This window comes from Euprymna scolopes, chromosome 16 (genome assembly GCF_053919585.1).
Source record: "Euprymna scolopes isolate OS-2025 chromosome 16, ASM5391958v1, whole genome shotgun sequence".
Taxonomy (NCBI): domain Eukaryota; kingdom Metazoa; phylum Mollusca; class Cephalopoda; order Sepiida; family Sepiolidae; genus Euprymna; species Euprymna scolopes.
This window is the reverse complement of record NC_136497.1, coordinates 12,168,691-12,175,725: the sequence shown is the minus strand read 5'-3', so window position 1 is coordinate 12,175,725 and position 7,035 is coordinate 12,168,691. Positions and strand designations below refer to the sequence as shown.

The window sequence follows — 7,035 nt, the reverse complement described above, 5'->3', positions numbered from 1 at the left end:
ATCACCATGGGAGCCTCCCAGTTATTCGTGGCAATCCAGCGATACATTTTAACGGCAATAGTCCTGCTTTTATAATTTGGGTCGGTGAGTTGAACAGCGGCGCATCTCTGATCTCGCTCGATGTAAATTGTGTCACTTTCAGACATGATAGAAGGCTTCTACCGCTCTTGGAATTTGTACACAACTGGACAACTAGTAGATGGTCTGCAACCAAAAAACTGGTTTTCATCAAACGGAAATTAAATAATATCGTCTTTTCTATGGCGACAATTTTATCGTTCCATATATATATATATATATATATATATATATATATATATATATATATAAATAAGGGAGTAGTCACCAACAATGTGTATTTTTTAACATCATTTTATTATTCCGTGTTTTGGTTTTTCATTGAGAATTATGTTTGGATCATTGTAATAATGTTTTTAAGTCATTGAAATCGTTTACGCGCGTTTCAGACGGTCTGTGATGCGTCCTCGTCAGAAATTATTTCGTTGGAATTTCTTAACCCATTTTATATTTATATATATACATATATATAAAATAGAATAAAATAAAAATTAAAATTAAATTTACCAAAATGATCCAAGATGGTAAAATTAAAGTATATTATTAATATTAAAGAATTAATATTTATAAAGTTATCTCAGCCAGATGTAAAAGCTCGATAACACCAAATAGGAGATAGAGCTTATAATACGAGCCAACAGTTAATAAAACATGTTAAAAAACACTCTGAAATGAGTTAAAAACATATTTAAACTTAAAAGGAAACACTAGATATGTGGATAGTCCTTAATCCGCGGAGCTTCGAAGAAATATTTTCCTTCTCATCAGAGGGTAGGAATTAGCAAAATGCGGGATCGGATTTTGCATACAAAAGTATTGGATGAAACTGCAAGTAAGTCAAAGATCTTACTTGATAGCAAAAAAAGTGAAGCAGAGGGAATATAGTGAAGAAAAGGGTGATTACACATGAATGGATAGTCTGGTGGAAAATAAAAAATCCAGTGACGGTAAAATCCAAATATATAACTTAAAGAAAGTTAATTGAATTTCCATTTGCACAAGTAAGATCCAAGGAAATCCCGTAATTGGAAGAAGATGGTCCATAATAATCCAAAAGCAGAAATCCATGGAAGAGAGAGATTTTTTTTATATTATTACCGTTTTATCTGTTTAGGTACACATTCAAGTCTGACGAAGTTGCTGGATAGTTGATACGATTCGGCAACAGAAACGTGTGTAACTAAGCAGATAAAACGGGAAAAATATTTTAAAAACACATATGTAGCTTTGCAATAGTATTGAGCAACTTTTTCAGGGTTTTACTAATTACCATTTTATATATATATATATATATATATATATATATATATATATATATATATATATATATATATATATATATACCTTAGCTGCGTATCTTATGAGCAACGATCTATACTAAACTCTTTTGTTAATTTTTAGTTTACAGACTTGGTACATTATATATAGATGTAGGGATTTGGAGTTGTGAAACAAATCTGATTTGACTTTAAGTCTGGTAAACATATCTGCTAACTGATCAAAATTAAAAACTTGGACCTCGGCCAGCATAAATTGCGTAAAAGTACTTGTGTACGCAGACGTAAATATACATTTATAGATTAAACAACGTTCTTTTAGCTTTTCAATCCGTATGGATTTTAGTCAGACAATTACGAATCAGTCTGGAGAGCTATATGTTTTGGTTTCGATTCTAGCACTAAAGTCAAATTTTTATACTTTTGAAATCACTACTATATATTGGGTTCGATTTAATAATCAATAGAGCATTGCCTCTGTAGCAATAAATACGAAATTTGCATAAAGAAAAATGTCATATGTAAGGGTATTTCACGATTCGGTAATGCCAGGCAGCATGCTAATACAAATACATATGCTCCAGCGACATAAAGAAAACACATTTGTTATCGCTAGAACTCTGAGATAGAAACAATCTTAGAGTTTAAGAACACATCCTGGATTTCTTGTTCTTTATTAGAAGGAGACTGGAATAGGAATAAGGTTTTCAAGATTTTAAGAATTAAAAAATTGATGCACTTGTCAACCGAAGAAGAAAATATAAGTTCGCTGTAAATAAGATAAATGAAAATGTATGTAAATATCACGGATTAACATAACTATTTTTGTGCGAGTAACATTTATGATTGCTGCATATATATATATATATATATATATATATATATATATATATATATATATGTATATATATATATATATATATATATATAAACAGGGGGTCCACAAAGTCTGACTACATTATGTAGCCAGACTTTGCGGGCACCATGTAGATTATGTAGCCAGACTTGTTCCTTGCTAATAGAGTCAGATGGTTTTGTGGCCAGGTTCGAATCTCCCAACCAGCTGTAATCATAACTCCCTGCATTGATAGATTCCTGAAAGGATGAAACATTAATGTCCATAGGTATTCAAAAAATTATCATAGTAATAATTTTATATATATATATATATATATATATATATATATATATATATATATATATATATATATAGGGTGCCTATAAAGCCTGGCTACATAATCTACACGGTGCCCACAAAGTCTGGCTACATGATGTAGTCAGACTTTGTGGATACCCTGTATATATATATATATATATATATATATATATATATATATATATATATATATATATATATATCATTGTTCCGTTCAGTCTCGAAAGACAAAGATACCCCCTGTAGGAGCAGCTGCGCATGTAATTGTGTGGCAACCGATGCGCAATCCCCACCTGCACCTCTCCTAAATTGGCACTACAAGGAGAAGTCCAGGAAGACTTGAAACAATGCCGAGATAAGCGGAGAACACATACAGCAGCTGGAAATCCCAAATGGTCACCCATCTGGAACTAGTCAAGCTCATCGTAGCTTGCTTTGGTGATCTGACGGAAACCGGTGTGTCAAACGTGATTATGCCGTGTATATATATATATATATATATATATATATATATATATATATATATATATATGGGATATATATATATATATATATATATATATATATATATATATGGGATATATACTAGGTAAGTCATACAGAAAAAGGGAATCTTGTATGCTGAGTAAGTTATATGTGAAATCAAATAAATGGATGGTGCTTTCATCTTTGATAATATTTTGGTCACATATAATTGTAATCTAAGCCTCTGCAACCATTTATGTTTCACATGTTTCGCATTATATCCCCTGTTTTCTACAACGACAATACACTTAATCACAACGCCCGGATTATCCAGCAAAATGAGATAATTGTATGGGATCAACCGTTCTGATTATTTCATTTTACTCTGTCTCACTTTTCTTTTACGTAAGCTCAATTAGACACATTTTACAGATTGTAGACAACCATATAAGTTAGAAAATAAGAAATTACCGAGAAACTATCCAACAGCCATAGAATAGTAACAAAAAAGGATGGGACTCGATAAGGAAATCTGTCTACATAAAATATTGTAGTTTATAATTTATAATTGATATTGTTCGTTACAAAAGTTATTTTTTAGACAAACCTCCTGTTTGAGGAGGTTATTTGATTGGTTAGTTTATTGAGAAGGAATTTCAAGTTTGGTAATCAGTTGTAGTTCTGATTTTGGTGAGGATGTATATAATGTGGGATCTAGCTAGATAAAGACATTAGTGCTTACGGTGCGCTCAGATGCGACTCTTTGTTAAGAGAATTCAGTTAAGCTAAATAAACCATATTGAAAGTTTAAATTGTTGACTCCTCCTTTGTCAAGAACATACTCCAGCTAACAGTTCTGAGGAAATATTCAGCTCTGGCATACCAGATAGAGACGTTTAATTGACATAAAGAGAATCAAGTCTATGAATAAATAAACGATGGAAAGAAGAAAGTTAACTGCAAATAACGCAATTTAGTTATTATTTATATATTTCGAAATAGTTTCCTCATCTTGTGTGCTGTTATTACAAGATTCCAGTCCTCTTTCGTCCACATTTATTTATGTATTATGTATTTCGTCTAAATAAAAAAACAAGCCTTTGTTGAAATTTTTAACCTAATTACGATACACTGTTTTTTATTCAGTTATCTATGCCTTGTAATATTCTTTGTATAAACTTGATAAATCGATTTGCTACACTTGGTAGGGATTGAAATCAAAATCTCAAAATAATCAGCATATTTAACTGATGTTTTAGTCAGCTCGTGAATGAGTCTGTAAAATTTGTAAATGATAATGAAACACACCATCGCAAAAAATACAGGCAAATATTATGAGAATTTGAATTAAAAGAAACTATCACTAAAGATGCGTCTGAGAGACAGTTGACCCGTGATACGGATCCAGAATTAATAAGCAAATAAAGACGAGAAAACGAAAAGAAACCTAGAAAATGAATGAACGTATATTACTTACGAGTAAAAAATGGAGGAAAGTTTTAAGGTAAGATAGGGTAATAAAGGAAGAAAGAGGTTCCTCCACATAAGGATATGTTTGGCTGGTGTAATTTATAAATACAAGTGAGCATAGTAGCCTGAAGAAAACGTTGATAGATACGCCGAAAGCCTCTACCTTAAGCATATTACCAGTTACAACGATAAAAATTCATTAAAGAGACATATTGGATTACTCGATTGCAATAGCTAAGATAAGTTAGCTACTTTAAATAATTTATCCTTTTTCCGGAACTTATAAGGGACTAGCCTGCGTGCCCGGCGTTGCCCGAGTGTTTGGAGGTGTGTGTTGAGCAAAAAAAAAAGTTGTAGTAGGTAGGCAGGCGCGAAGGGGGAAAAGAATGTGAAAAAATGTGACGTCTTTGCTGTTGCACATATCGCCAAACCGGAAGTGGCGAATGTTTACATTAAGGCTAGTCAATCGAAAAGATGGGATGACTTTAGGAAACATCGGCGAAAAAAGCGACCCCCCCCCTGTAGAAAAATGCTCAGTTGAGGATGAAAGAATTAATGGTTTTAGCCATTTTTTATATTTGTCGTCCGAATGGTCGCGCTTCAAAACGATATCGATCCTATGAAAATCCGTTGTCTCTGTTAAAAGTGTTAGGCATTGCATACATACATATATCTAAACAAAAAGGTTAGATTTATTTTATAGAAAATGGAAAAAAAAAACAAAAATGAATAACCCACAAAAAGATGAAAAGAAGAAAACGAATAAAGAGAAAGATGGATAGAAAGATAACGTATTTTACCGAAAAAGAAAGAAAGGAATGAGAAAATAAATAAAGAAAGAAGAAAAAGAAATGGCAACAAAAGATAAAAACGAAGAGTACGAATAAATATAAAAAGAAAATTTTGAAAGTAACAAGATAAAATAAAAACAAAGAAAAAAACGAAAACCAATTAAAAGGGGAAGAATAAAACACATGAAAGAAAGGAAAAAAGTGTGAGCGATGAGAATGATAAAATATTAAGCTAACAACATAGGATAAGAATTAAAGGAAGAAAAAAAGGAAAGAAGAAATAGACAGGAAGAAAAATACAAAACAAAGAAAACAAAAGTGAAAAGACAAGTGGAAAACGCAAAAGATAAAGAAAAGAAAAAGAATTAAGAAGGAAATATATCGAAAAAGAAAAGCACCAACGAAATAGAAGAGGAAAAAGAAGACAAACGATTTGATCAGTCAAGTAACAGAGGCTGATAATGAGTCGTTGGCTGGTGTAAGTCTGAAATGCGAAAACGACTGTCGGCCGTCAAGATGATGATTGAGTAGCCGAAGCAAAGGATTTGATTGGCATCGTCCGCAACACACCAACTAAATGATTAAGCGGGAACACGAAACGAGACCGATAAAAGCGAAAGACATGAAAAACTGAATAATAACCAGAGTCAATTGCGGCTATGTTATCCCCTCCCCTCGTCTTTGTGCAATGGCGTCCGAATGATGAACAATGCCCGCTGGTTGGGGTGCTCCATTTTTTCACATTCGCCTAATGTTTCACATCGATGAGACCAACGCAAAGATGATGGAACAGCAACCAAGATGACTCATCAAAAAATCTATTTAAATATATTATAAGTTCTTTATTTAAGCCATCGACACTAATAACAAAATGGTTCAAATATTATCTAGTTCGACTTTTTTTATACGGTTACCGATTTAGAGGACAGGTAAATGTGGAGCTGGTACAGAGTCGCGAGACAAACACAGATGGTTTTAGAATCGTTTTAATAAGATATTTTATTGTTTAGTTGAAATCCTTTATTTGACGTGGAATTATAGTATCACACAAATGAAAATAAACGATATAATGATAAACTTTATAATGCGATAGTGATGATGAAAATATAATATATATTGAAACAACGTATTAGGGAATATTCTTGTGTGTATATATAAAGATTAATTTACATCTACAAACAATAATCAGAAGATGATGATAATGATGCTTCCGTTCAGTCTCAAAAGACAAAGAATGGCCCCTATAGGGGCAACTGCGCATGTAATTATGTAGCAAGAGTTGTGCAATCTTCAACCACACCTCTCCTGAATCGGCACTGCTTGAGTCCAGTGTCAAGGAACAATCCAGGACGACTGGAAACAATGCCGAGATAAGCGGAGAGCATATACAGCATCTAGAAGTCCCAAATGGTCACCCATCTGGTACTGGCTAGGCTAATCGTTGCTTAACTTCGGTGATCTCACGGGAACCGGTGTGTCAAACGTTATTATGCCGTATACTAGTCTGATAATAGTCTGCAAATAAGTAAATAAATATTTAAATTATTCATCGCAAAAGAATTCCAATAATAAAAATAATATATCATTCAGTACAGACCTGATGCTGGAAGATCAGATAAGAACTAACAAAACTTGGATATTTAAGACCAAAATATCAAACCTTGATCACCTTTTGGAGTCGTAGCACAATATTTAGAGACTTTACGTGTCTGCGGTTCCAGATGAGCATTGTCTGTAGATAGATAGCTGTTTCAATCCAAACCAAAACCGGCCAGAGGCTTAGTTTGCCAAAACATGG

General features: G+C 32.8%; 1 pseudogene; it reads right to left on the bottom strand.

Annotated features, from left to right (window-relative positions):
* Window positions 1-6,619: 6,619 nt before the first annotated feature.
* Window positions 6,620-6,737, bottom strand: LOC145296584 (5S ribosomal RNA; annotated as a pseudogene).
* Between the last annotated feature and the right edge of the window lie 298 nt (window positions 6,738-7,035).